Below are 14297 nucleotides of genomic sequence, written 5' to 3' on the forward strand. Positions count from 1 at the left end.
TTGGCAGTACTGGGAGTGATGGGTCTGGGTGTAGTGGGATGGGTTGGCAGTACTGAGAGTGATGTGTCTGGGTGTACTGGGATGGGTTGGCAGTACTGGGAGTGATGGGTCTGGGTGTAGTGGAATGGGTTGGCAGTACTGGGTGTGTTGGGTCTGGGTGTAGTGGGATGGGTTGACAGTACTGGGAGTGATGGGTCCTGGTGTAGTGGGATGGGTTGGCAGTACTGGGAGTGATGGGTCTGGGTGTAGTGGGATGTGTTGGCAGTATTGGGTGTGTTGGGTCTGGGTGTAGTGGGATGGGTTGGCAGTATTGGGTGTGTTGGGTCTGGGTGTAGTGGGATGGGTTGGCTCTACAGTGAGTGATGGGTCTGGGTGTAGTGGGATGGGTTGGCTGTACAGGGAGTAATGGGTCTGGGTGTAGTGGGATGTGTTGGCAGTATTGGGTGTATTGGGTCTGGGTGTAGTGGGATGGGTTGGCAGTATTGGGTGTGTTGGGTCTGGGTGTAGTGGGATGGGTTGGCAGTATTGGGTGTGTTGGGTCTGGGTGTAGTGGGATGGGTTGGTAGTATTGGGTGTGTTGGGTCTGGGTGTAGTGGGATGGGTTGGCAGTATTGGGTGTGTTGGGTCTGGGTGTAGTGGGATGGGTTGGCAGTACTGGGAGTGATGGGTCTGGGTGTAGTGGGATGGGTTGGCAGTATTGGGTGTGTTGGGTCTGGGTGTAGTGGGATGGGTTGGCAGTATTGGGTGTGTTGGGTCTGGGTATAGTGGGATGGGTTGGCAGTATTGGGTGTGTTGGGTCTGGGTGTAGTGGGATGGGTTGGTAGTATTGGGTGTGTTGGGTCTGGGTGTAGTGGGATAGGTTGGCAGTATTGGGTGTGTTGGGTCTGGGTGTAGTGGGATGGGTTGGCAGTACTGGGAGTGATGGGTCTGGGTGTAGTGGGATGGGTTGGCAGTATTGGGTGTGTTGGGTCTGGGTGTAGTGGGATGAGTTGGCAGTACAGGGAGTGATGGGTCTGGGTGTCGTGGGATGGGTTGGCAGTATTGGGTGAGTTGGGTCTGGGTGTAGTGGGATGGGTTGGCAGTATTGGGTGTGTTGGGTCTGGGTGTAGTGGGATGGGTTGGCTGTACAGGGAGTGATGGGTCTGGGTGTCGTGGGATGGGTTGGCAGTATTGGGTGTGTTGGGTAGACCACTGTCTTGAATATACTCAACGACTAAGCATCCACAGCCCTCTGGGGTAGAGAATTCCAAACATTCTAACCCTTTGCGTGAAGAAATTTCTCCTCATCTCAGTCCTTATAGACCGACCCCTTATTCTGATACTGTGAGTCTGTGTTCAGAGATCGCCCAACCGAGGGAAACATTTTCTCAGCATCTACCCTGTCAAGCCCCTTAAGAATTTTATATGTTTCAATTAGATCATCTCTCATTCTTCTAAAAACTCTCGGGAATATAGGCCCAGTCTGCTCAATCTCTCCTAAAGGACAATCTTCTAATCATTCATCACATTTCTTTGAAAGCAAGTATGTCCTTCCTTTGGTAAAGAGACCAAAACTGCATCCAGTCCTCCAGTGTGGTCTCACCAATGCCCTGTATAATTTCATTAAGACTTTTTTTACTCTTATACTCCAATCCCTCAGTAACCAATATTAACATACCATTTTCCTTTCTAATTGCTTGTTGTACCTGCGTATTAACTTTCTGTGATTCATGTACACCCAGGTCCCTTTAACTGCAAACATTTCCCAGTCTTTCACCACTCAAAATATATTCTGCTTTTTTATTTTTCCTACCAAAGTTGATAACTTCATACTTCACCACTTTATATTCTATCAGCCATGTTCTTGCCCACTCACCCCAATTGTCCATATCCATCTGCTGACTCTGCGTCCTCTTCACTGCTTACTTTCCCACCTAACTTTGTATCGTCAGCAAACATAGATACAATACAAACAGTTCCCACATTAATATACATTGGAAATAGATGAGGCCCATTTTTTGATCTTAGCGGTTCCTCGCTACTTACAGCCTGCCAACCGGAAAGTAGAACATAGAACATAGAACAGTACAGCACAGAACAAACCCTTCGGCCCATGATGTTGTGCCAACCCTATTAACCTACTCTAAGATCAAACTAACTACCTACCCTTCATTCTACTATCATCCATGTACCTATCCAAGAGTCGCTTAAATGCCCCTAATGTATCTGCTTCTACTACCACCGCTGGCAGCGCATTCCACGCACCCACCACTCTCTGTGTAAAGAACCTACCTCTGACATCTCTCTGAAACCTTCCTCCAATCACCTTAAAATTATACCCCCTGGTGATAGCCCTTTCCACCCTGGGAAAAAGTCTCTAACTATCCACTCTATCTATGCCTCTCATCATCTTGTACCCCTCTATCAAGTCACCTCTCATCCTTCTTCACTCCAATGAGAAAAGCCCTAGCTCCCTCAATCTTTCTTCGGAGGACATGCCCTCCAGTCCAGGCAGCATGCTGGTAAATCTCCTCTGCACCCTCTCTAAAGCTTCCACATCCTTCCTATAATGAGGTGACCAGAACTGAACACAATATTCCAAGTGTGGTCGAACCAGGGCCTTATAGAGCTGCAGCATAACCTCGCACCTCTTAAACTCAATCCCCCTGTTAATGAAAGCCAACACACCATACGCCTTCTTAACAACCCTATCAACTTGGGTGGAAACTTTGAGCGATCTATGGACATGGACCCCAAGATCCCTCTGTTCCTCCACACTACCAAGAATCCTGTCTTTAAGCCTGTATTCCGCATTCAAATTCGACCTTCCAAAATGTCCCGTTTATTCCTACTCTCTGTTTTCTGTCCATTAACCAAATCTCAATCCATGCTAATACACTACCCCCAACCCTATGAATCCTTATTTTATGTAATAACCTCTTCTATGGCACCTTTCTTTTTGAAAATCCAAATACACTACATCTACTGCTTCCCCCTTATCTACCCTGTTAGAACCTCAAAAAACTCAACAAATTTGTCAAACACAATTTCCCTTTCATAAATCTGTTTTGACTCTGCTTAATCATATTATGATTTTCTAAGTGCACTGTGCCCTGTCCCTAATAATAGGTTCTAGTACTGTGCCTAGTTCTGATGTTAGGCTAACTGGTCTATAGTTCCCTGCTTTCTCTCTTCTTCCTTTCTTAAATAGCAAGGTTACACTTGACCTTTCAATCCTTGGGAATTATTCTAGAATCTAAAGAATTTGGCAAGATTAAAACCAATGCATCCATTGTCTCTGCAACTACCTCTTTCAAAACCCTAGGATGAAGGTCATCAGGTCCAGGGGATTTACATACATACGAACATACATACGAATTAGGAGCAGGAATAGGCCCCTCAAGCCTGCTCCGCCATTCAGTAAGATCATGGCTAATCTGATTGTAACCTCGACTCCACATTCCCGCCTGCCCCGATTACCTTCCACCCCCTTGCTTAGCAAGAATCCAGCTACCTCTGCCTTAAAAATATTCAAAGACTCTGCTTCCACCGCCTTTTGAGCAAGTCTTTGAGTTCCAAAGACTCACAACCCTCTGAGAGAAAAAATTTCTCCTCATCTTTGTCTTAAATGGGCAACTCCTTATTTTTAAACAATGACCCCTAATTCTAGATTCTCCCACAAGAGGAAATATCCTTTCCACATCCACCCTGTCAAGACCCCTCAGGATCTTATATGTTTCAATCAAGTCACCTCTTACTCTTCTAAACTCCAGTGGATACAAGTCTAGCCTGTCCAACCCCTTCTTCACAAGACAACCCGCCCATTCCAGGTATTAGTCTAGTAAACCTTCTCTGAACTGCTTCCAATGCATTTACATCCTTCCTTAAATAAGGAGACCAGTACTGTACACAGTACTCCAGATGTGGTCTCACCAATACCCTGTATAACTGAAGCATAATCTCCCTACTTTTGTATTCAATTTCCCTCGCAATAAACAATAACATTCTATTAGCTTTCCTAATTACTTTCTCTACCTGCATACTAACCTTTTATGATTTTTTGTGTTTTCTACCTTGAAGACAGATACAAATTGTTTGTTTAATTTCTTTTCCATTTCCTTCTCCTCTATATAATTTCACCTGTCTTTGCCTCTAATGGGCCCATGTTAACTTTCACTAACCTCCTCCTTTTTACATACCTATAGAAATGTTTACAATCTGTTTTTATGTCATGCTAATCTACTCTCATTTTTTTCTCTTTCCTTATCAACTTCTTAGTCCTCCTTTGCTGAATTCTAAACTCCGCTCAATCTTCAGGCTTACTACTCCTTTTGGCAACATTACAACCCTCTTCCTTTGATCTAATACTATTTTTAACTCCTCTTGTTAGCCACAGTTGGACCACTTTTTCTATAGGGTTTTTGTGCCTTAAAGGAATACATATTTGTTGAAAATTGAAAATCTTAGCCATTGCTTGGCTATTGTCATATCTTTTAATGCAGCTTCCCAATCTACCTCAGCCCCTCATACCAATGTAGTTTGCTTTGTTTAGGTTTAAGACCCCAGTTTCGGTCTTAACTGAATCACTTTCAAACTCAATATAAAATTCTATCGTACTATGGTCACTCTTCCCTAGAGGCCCGCTTACTACAAGGTTATTGATTAACCTTTTCTCATGGCATAATACTAGATGCAAAATAGTTTATTTTTGAGATGACTGGGTGTATTAGAATGAAGGCTGTAAGCTTCCATGCATCACTCTCCACACTCCCCCATTAATGTTTTATAAACGTGATTTCCCAGCAACGAATTGGGATGCCTGTTTTACTTTCAAGGACTATATATTTGGACCTTTGACAGCAAGTACAATATAAGTTCACTAAGTGCTTTCAATAACTGAAAAGTGGTTCTTGGGTAGGTATCAGGAATGGATATCTGCCTCCTGCCCTAAGAAAAGCTCAGGAACAACAATCGTCCATGGCCCAGTAATCTTTAAGGTGATGTCTGTCCGGTCAATCTTCAAACAAACAAATAATAAGTAATAAATACAGAAGCACAAATGGCGAAGTGTGAATGATTCAGCAGTGAATGAGGGAGTGGTGAATCAGGGAAATGGTGAATGGCGAGTGGTCAATGGGGGAGAAGTGAAAAGGGAAAGATAAAGGAGGCAGTGGTGAATGGGGAAATGGTGACTGGGCTAGTGATAAATGGGAGAATGTTGAATGGGAGTAGCGAATGGGGAGTAATGAAAAGGGGATAGTTAATGGGGAGTAGTGAAGGGGAGAGCAGTGAGTGGGGAGTAGTGAGTGCAGGAATAGTGAATATATCATGATTTGCAGGAGGGACCTGGAAGCTTGTCAGTATTTACAGGGAGTCTCCGGGGAGTGTCAGTAGTTACAGGAGGTCTCTGGGGAGTCTCCGGGGAGTATCAGTATTTGCAGGGAATCTCCGGGGACTGTGTCAGTACACAAGGGGTCTCCGGGGAATGTGTCAGTGTTTACAGGGAGTCTCCAGGGAATGTGTCAGTATTTACAGGGAGTCTCCGGGGAGTGTGCCAGTAGGTACAGGAGGTCTCTGGGGAGTCTCTGGGGAGTATCAATATTGACAGGGAATCTCCAGGGAGTGTGTCAGTGTTTACAGGGAGTCTCCAGGGAACGTGTCAGTATTTACAGGGCATCTCCGGGGAGTGTGTCAGTACACAGGGGGTCTCCAGGGAATGTGTCAGTGTTTACAGGGAGTCTCCGGGGAGTGCGTCAGTATTTACAGGGTGTGTGTCAGTATTTACAGGGAGTCTCCAGGGAACGTGTCAGTATTTACAGGGAGTCTCTGGGAAATGTGTCAGTATTTACAGGGAGTCTCCGGTGAGTACGTCAATATCTGTATGAGTTGCCCCGGACAATGAGCATGGAAGAGATGCAGTATGATTCTAATCTCTCACACTCTGTCCTGGAAATGGAAATTAGGAACTGTGCAGCTATGATTTGAGTTTCCCAACTGTCCTTGGCTTGGCATCCACCACTGGGGTAGGGGCTTTGTCCCACTCACTATTTACACTCTGTTTGGGCCGCTGTCACTGTGCTATGTGACTGATGTTATGGGGAATCACATCTTACCCACCGAGCCACAGACAGACATGAGGCATGCAACCCGGAGAGGGGTTGGGGAGGAAGTGTGCAATGAGCTGCACCTTCTAAAGCATCCCTCAGAGTTTGTCTTGTTTGAAGAGTAAAGCAGCAGTACACAATTATCAGTCTGACAGACTGTCCACCCAGCAATTAGGCAGCTTTGAGATTCAGTACACCCAGGAGACTGAGCACTTTGTACAACACAAGCTCACAGTGTTAACTGAAACTGGCTAGACCAGGAAACAGCGACAACAGCTTGCCTTTATACAGTGACTTTAATGTAGAAAAACGCCCCAGGATGCTTCACAGAGAGTAGGAATGAGAGATAAGGAGAAAATTTTTATACAGCACCTCTCACAACCTCAGGACATCCCAATGCACTTCACAGACAATAAATTACTTTTGATGTGTGGTGACTGTGGTTGTGTAGGCAAGTGTGGCAGCCAATTTGTGCAAAGAAAGAGCCCACAAAGGACAAGGAGGCAATTTGTCAATTAATCTGTCTTTAGGTCTTGGTTGAGGGATAAATGTTCTTCAGGACATTGGGAAGAATTCACCTGCTCTTCCTCAAATAGTGTTGTGGCACATTTTGTGTCCACCTAAAGGACAGACAGGATCTCTGTTTAATGTCTCATCTGAAAGACAGCACCTCTGACTGTGCAGCACTCCCTCAGTACTGCATCAGGCACAGCAGCCTAGATTATGTACTCAAGTTCTAGAGTAGGGCTTGAACCCACAAACTTCTGATATAAGAGGTGAGAATCCTACCAACTGAGGCAAAGTTGACTTATAATAGGTAAGTGAATGGAAACCAAATCACGAAGGGGGAAATTAGGATGGGAAGGGGGGATACTCAAAAAGCCAGAGTTAAAGAACCAAAGCAGGTGGCAGTGGGTATAAGGCAGGAGAATGTTGTAGAGATTGGTGGGTTGAAGACCAACTCTCTTGACCCTATTCCCACTAAACTGCTACCATTGAACCACACAAATTGACTGCCACGTTTCCGACATTACAACCGTGACTACACTTCAAAGTGTGCTTCATTGGCTGTAAAGCACATTGGGACATGCTGAGGTCATGAAAGGCACTATAGAAATATAGCTGCTTCTTGGGCCAGAAACTATCTGCCCTAATCCAGACTGTCAAAGTGCTTGAGTTCTTTGCTACCGTATCACGGTCTCCAGTGAGTCACTCTTCTAATCCTGAGGCTATTTATGTTCTAGTTAACATTTAGTCATCTGAGACTTTCTATAGAAAGCCAGCCTATTATTGTGATTGATATTTTCTGCACACCACAATTCCAGGTTTAGATTGAAACCTGTTGTTTATTGAGAAGTTATTGAATGTTGCCTGAGAATGACGTCTCTGAAAATCTATCACCCACTGGAATATTTTTATTCATTTCAGTAGGGAGCACTTTCCACTCTGAGCCAGAAAGTCACGTGCTCAGGGCTCACTCCCAGGATTTGAGTTTATAATGCAGGTTGACAGCCCCGGTGTAATACAGAGGGAGTGCTACACAGTCGGAGGTGCTACCTTTCAGATGAGGGGCGAAATTGGATATGGGTGGGGCCAAAAAATAAACAGGTATCTCATCGGTCGCCTATTATACGAGCTGCCTGACATTGAGTTCCGTGGATTTCAGTAGAACTGAATACAGTGTGTGTTATATAATGGGAAACAAAAGCAATTCTGCTTGATCTGCGTCTCTGTCTGAGATGTTAAACTAAGGCTTTTTCTCCCTTTGCGGAGAGATCCCATGGCCCTACCTGATGAACAAAGAGCTGTGCTGGCATCCTAACCAACATTCAGTTGATACCAGCACAAACAAAGGACTGAATATTATCTTAGAAGCTGGAGGCAGTGGGGGTGGGATGGGGAGAGGAGTGCATTCTTGAGGTCGGGGAAACCCAGAGTACGGGTTGGGTTCCTGTTGCAGATTTTTTAGCTTTTTAACTTCCAACCTGGACCTAACCCATTCGTTTTTTGGGGGGGGATTAAAATTCCCCTCACAGCGAATGATCAGTCACTTCATTTGCTGTTTGTGGGATCTTGTTGTGTACAAATTGCCTGCTGTGTTTGGCTAAGTATAATGAGTGATTGCGTTTCAAAAGTAACTAACCGGCTGTGAAACACATTGATGTGCCCTGAGGGTGTGATAAGATGCTATGTAAATGCAAGTTCCTGCAATTTGTTTGTTCTCTGATAACGTAGTAAATACCAAATACTGAGCTGGTTAAAAAGTTGCACTAGAGGGTTGGCATTTGTTTAAAAACACTGTGCAGCCTGTTGGCACCTCACCCATCCTTTGTGTGTGAGCTTGAACAGTGAGGGGAAGGGGTTGGGGCATGGCAGACTATTCCACCACATGGGGCTTCATGGCCAAACCCAGTCCAGTCCTAGTCCTCGTCCTATCCATTGGAGAGTCTGCTGAAAACCTTGCCCAGACTTAACATTTCAGGTCGATGACCTTTCATCAGAACTGAAAAGCATCAACACTGACTAACTTTCAAGCAAATGGAGAACCAGGAAAATGACAGCGGGGGGTGGGGGGGTTGGTGGGGGAACAAAAGGGAGAGATTTGTGACAGGGTGGAGGGCCTCCTCCAACTCCCTCTCTGCTATTCTGCTGGAACCAATTCATCTATCTTTTGTTTCTATACTTGTCCCTTTATCACATCCATTTGTCTTGCACATTATTTTGCCATTTAATCTCTCCTGTCCTCCACCCTATCACTGACCTTTCCTTTTGTTCTTTCTCAGCCCTCCCACCCCACATCCTACCAACACCTCGCTCTGCACCCCACCACCTACCATCAGCCCCCGCACTCCCCCATCGCCGACACGCTTTTCCCTAGTTCTGCATTCGCTTAAAAGCCGTTCATCTCGAAAATCTTCCAGTTCTGATGGCAGGTCATCAACCTGAAATGTTAACTCTGTTGCTGCCAGACCTACTGAGCGTTTCCACTGTTTCTGTTTTTAGCTCTGGTTTTGCTTTTGTTCCATTGAGAGCTGACTGCGTTGTCCTCCAGTTGCTGTTCTGTGAACTAGAATCATAGAATCTTACAGAAGGAGACCATTTGGCCCATCGTGCCTGTGCCAGCTCTTAGAAAGAGCTGTACAATTAGTCCCACTCCCCTGCTCTGACCCCGTAGCCTTGCAAAATTTTGCCCTTCAATTCGCTTTTGAAAGTTACAATTGAATCTGCTTCCACCGCCCTTTCAGGCAGCACATTCCAGATCATAACAACTCTTTGCCGAACAAATTTGCATCATCTTGCCTCTGGTTCTTCTGCCAATCAACTTGAATCCGTGTCCATGGGTTACTGATCCTTGTGTAACTGGAAACAATTTCTCCTCATTTACACTATCAAAACCCTTCATGATTTTGAGCAGCTCTATTAAATCTCCTCTTAGCCTATTCTGCTCTAAGGAGAATAACTCCAGGTTCTCCAGTCTCTCCATGTAACTCAAGTCTTTTATCCCTGGTACCACTCCAGTAAGTCTCACCTTTACCCTCTCCATGGCTTTGACATCCTTCCTAAAGTGTGGTGCCCAGAATTGAACTCACTGGGCTGGATTTTATGCTCTCCCGTGGGGACCCCGCCACCTTCCTGCCTCCACCCCAATTATGTCCGAGGTGGGACGGCCTGTGGATGGCCTTCCCACTCCACCGCCAATTGAGGCCCTTTAATGGGCAATTATGGGCCTCATCCTGCCTCCACCAGTATTAGCCCAGTGGCGGGCGGGCCTGTCACTACATGGGGAGCGCAACAAGCAAACTCGTGTGGGTTGCTTGCCAGCTCCCTGAGATTGTGGCAGGTGGTGACGGGGGGAAGGGGAGGTCCCTCTTTCAAAGGCATTTAGTGGGATCCAGCATCAGGAAGGGGTGCTCCCAACCCCCCTACACCCCCCTCCCCCGCAAACCTCACCTCACTAAACTCCTCCCATCATCACTCACCTGTGCCCTGGGTCCATTGACGATCCTGGGCCTCGCGCAGGTTCATTACCAGCAGTAGCCACCGCCTCCGCAGGCATGACTCCTGTTGCCGGGGGCTGGGGTCCTTAATCCCGGGGAAGGCCCACCGTGGTCCACTTAAGTGTCTGATTGGCATGTGATGCAGGGGGCCTTCCCGCAAAGAGGTGACACAGCGTTCTCGCTGGCTCTTCAGCCGGTGGTGGAGATCCCCGTCTCCTCCATAAAATACAGCCCGATTTTCCAGCTGAGGCCTAACCAGTGATTTATAAAGGTTTAGCATAACTAAAACCCACGTTTTCTCTCAACTAACATCACAGAAAACAGAATTTCTGGTCATTATTACATCGTTGTTTGTGGCACCTTGCTGTGTGTTAATTATTTGCTGCATTTTCTACATTAAAGATGGTGACTGCATGTGAAAAACTACTTAATTGGCTTTAAAACGCTGTGGGATGTCCTGAAGTTGTGAAAGGTGCTATATAAATGTAAATCTTTCTCTTTATAGGCCTTTTTATCAGCTTCCTCAACTTGTACTACCAACTTCAAAGACTTATGTACACACACCCGCAGATCTCTCAGCTCCTGCCGCCCCCCCTTTACAATTCTACCCTTTAGCTTATATTGCCTCTCCTCATTCTTCCTATGCAAATGAGTCACCTCACATTTCTCGACATTAAATTTCACCTGCCATGTGTCTGCCCATTCCACCAATCTGTCTTTGTCCTCCTGAAGTCAGTCACTATCCTCCTTATTGTTTACTACATTTCTGAGTTTTGGGAAATCTGCAAACGTTGAAATTATGCTCTTTATATCCAAGTCTAGATCATTAATATATATCAAAAACAGCAGTTATCCTAATACCGAGCCCTGGGGGACACCACTATATACTTCCTTCCAGTCTGAAAAACAACCATTCACCACTACTCTCTGCTTCCTGTCTTTTATTTCCATGAGCTTCAGTTTTGTTAATGAGTTTATTATATGATCCTTTAGCAAACACCTGTTTGCTTGAGTCCTGTTAGTGCAAGTGACCAGAAGCTAAGTCTCACTGTTCTGGTTCTAGCTTTTCCTGTCACTACAGAATATCCTCCGAACCTCTGCCAGGTCCCCAGCTCTGTTTCCTGGGTAAAGGAGGGAGAGAGGGGCCATTATCAACTCCTGGTAAGCTCCTGGTGAGATTTCACCAGTGACCGCCGGAAGATCCAGCAGTGTAGCAATGTTGCCCACTTGGGGCCTTCAGCCCTCAGGGTGAATTGGAGACAGAGAAGGGCTCTACTAGGCCCTCTCCCTCCATTTGCAGCATTCAGGGCTACTCCCACCATTACCCTGGGCCTCCTACCATGATCTACCTGGCAGTCCTGGAGAATGGCAGAACAGGGGCATATGGGGGAGAAATAGGCTGGAAAGCTGAGCACCCCCCCCACCCCCCTCGCCATTTATCCCCAACCCACATTGGCATTTGCTTACAGCAGGTGGGGAAGGAAGAGCCAAGGATAGAGACGGGGAGGATGGAAGTAGAGATTGGGGTAGTGGGCTCTCTTTACTGCCACTATCACACAGTGGAAAGAGTTTCTCCTTATTTAAATCCTTCATTACCTGAGGGTTGAAGGGTTACTGGCAAGGGAGTCAGACAGCGATGACGTTAGAGCATTCTAAAACAAGTGAAGCAGCTGTCCCCTTCCTATGGGAGGTTGGTAATCTCATTGACAGGCTGTTGAATGCATTATGCTATGCAGAAGTGCCCCTGGGCAACTCTGTGCCAACTGCTGTTCTAATTGATAATAGACTACAGAACCAAAGAAAAACAAGAGTGACGAGAGCTTATCGTCTTCCTGAGCTGCACTCTCCTCTCGCTCCTGTTAATGGACCTTCATGCTGATCATGATGAATGGTTTTATGGAGGTTGTCTCTGAAAGACAACTGCTGCAATGGACAATGGACACTGGTTATTTGTTCAGATTAAGAGACTGTGCAGTCGTATCTGACAAAAACAGACGCAGCCCTCCACAAGCAAGAGTGTGACATCTGAGAAAGAGGGAGAAAGATAAAGTGAGAGAGTGAAAACGAGAGAGAGTGAGAGATATGGAGCAAGAGACATAGAGAGACAGGGAGAGAACAAGAGACAGAGAGAGAACTAGACTGTGTGTGAGAGAGAGAGAGAGAGAGCGCGGGAGAGAGAAAGTATACCAGCCAGTATGATACTGAGTCAGAAGGGCTGAAGGGCCATATTCAAAGCCCAGTCTGAGTGAGGACAGCAAGTGGTCGATTATGTCAGTGAACATAAGTTCTCAGTAAGTGTTGGCTTGTCAGAAGCTTGGTTAAACAAGGGCCAAGGGAACATGAGGGAAGTGAGATTAGTGAGACTGAGGGAGAGATGGGATATAAAGTGCAATATATGGGGGCAGGGGGAGGAGATGCAATGTTGGAGAAGGGAAGGGCTGGAAGGAAATCCAGAGCTGGATACAAGAAGACCCTGTGACGAGTCTTCAGATGGAGCAGCTGGTGAAAAACATGGCAGAGACTGTTTCCCTTCATCCTTCACCCTCCATCAGAAAAAGGTGGGAAGTTGGGATGTAACAGAGATTTGGTTGAGATCAGCCCAGAGTGCTGACCTGGGGGGATGTTTTAGCCTTACCCGCACCGGAGCTAACAGGTTTCCACCGCCCCCAATTTTAACCTGTTATTCTGATCAGGCAGCAAGGACACTCACCCAAAGTCTTTCTTTACATGTGTTGGGTTCTGACAATGTCAATTTTAATTTAGGAGAAGTACCTCTTGGCCCCAGAAGGAGAGCTTAGGTTTCTCCTGCCCTGGTCTCCCTCCCTTTCCCAAAAGCGAGACCCCTGCACGATGCTCCCAGATCCCAACCCCGCCTCGTACTTTTTGTCAGTGGGAGGCTTCGGGGCCACATGACTTTCCACCGCTTCCCATCAACTTCCCAACTACCCACTGAACCAGGTCCGACGCCTGAGCCTCTGGACCTGGTTTGAACCCAACCCAGATTGCGCAGAATAAAGTCTCCTTTCTCTGCTAGGCAAGTTCCAAAAGGATCTGGGGCCTAAAATTAGCAGGAGGCCACTGGAAGGGTGGGTGGAGGCCATGGAGAAAGGTCACACTGGGGCAGTAGGCAGTGTAGGGGCTTCTAAGGGTGCAGAGGAAGCAAGTTGTAGGCTACTGGAGGGAGAGCTTTACCCTGCTTTTAACCAAAATGTGTAGCACCAGCCATGAGTCACCGCAATAAGGAGAAGACAGCACATTAAATATGGCAGAAAGCAAATGAAAGGATGTGATCATTCATGGCAGCTGTATTTTTTAAAGTTATTGATGTCAAGCCTCCCTTTTTATATAGAAAAGATTTTGCAATGAATTCTTCCTTGGAACAGTGTCTTGAGCTGAAAAGGGGGATTTTTTTGTTCCTTTTGCAGTAAAACTGTTGTCAAATACTGGCAGCATAAATATTTGATTGCAGGCTTAAACATTTCCTGTCTCTGACTTCTGCTTTTTAATTTAATATCTACCCTTGCGTTTACCAGACAAGAAAACAATAAGATTGCCACCTTGTTTTAGGAATTAGAGGTTTTGACATAATTAGCTCCTGGGTTACTACAGCAACAGGACTGTAATTTGAATCGTCTCCGTACGGTTTCACTAACTCACTTAAGGATTAGTTTAATCACTGAGTCACGCTACTGCACAATTTACTTAAATCCAGGATCTTCACCTCCATATAATATCACTTTCATTAGTTTTTCAGGCCAATGTTCTGTAGGGAGGAGCCAACTGATTTCAACTCACCACTGATTTCAGCTCTTGAAGGCCACCGGGCAAAGTTGGTGCAGTTATTGGGGAGGGGAGAAAAAGTGTCCCTCCCAAAATATGGTCAATGAGTGACCCAACTGCAGAACCCATAAAGAACAAAGTCACAAGAGACATACAATGATGGTCAAACCACACACTAAATATTCTCGATATCTTAAGTTTATAGAATGCAGTAGCTAAGCTTGATTTCTTTTTTAAAACAACCTCCTTTTCAGCTCAGGATACAGTTCCAGGGAAGGATTCATTGCAAAATCTTTTCTCTACAAGAAGGGAGGCTTGATGTCAGTAACTGTTTACAAAATTCAGCTGCTGTGAATTATCACTTCCTTTCATTTGCTTTCTGCCTTTTTTAATTTCCCTTCTTCTCCTTAATGTGGTGACTCATTGCTGGTGCTGC

The 14297-nt window shown here is 45.8% G+C and overlaps 1 protein-coding gene across 1 annotated transcript in view; it reads right to left on the bottom strand.

The window, feature by feature from the left end:
* LOC137384203 (ras-related protein Rab-37-like) overlaps positions 1–14297 on the bottom strand; it is a 277885-nt gene that overhangs the window by 215748 nt on the left and 47840 nt on the right. The window lies entirely within an intron of this gene.

Source organism: Heterodontus francisci, chromosome 26 (genome assembly GCF_036365525.1).
Source record: "Heterodontus francisci isolate sHetFra1 chromosome 26, sHetFra1.hap1, whole genome shotgun sequence".
Classification (NCBI taxonomy): domain Eukaryota; kingdom Metazoa; phylum Chordata; class Chondrichthyes; order Heterodontiformes; family Heterodontidae; genus Heterodontus; species Heterodontus francisci.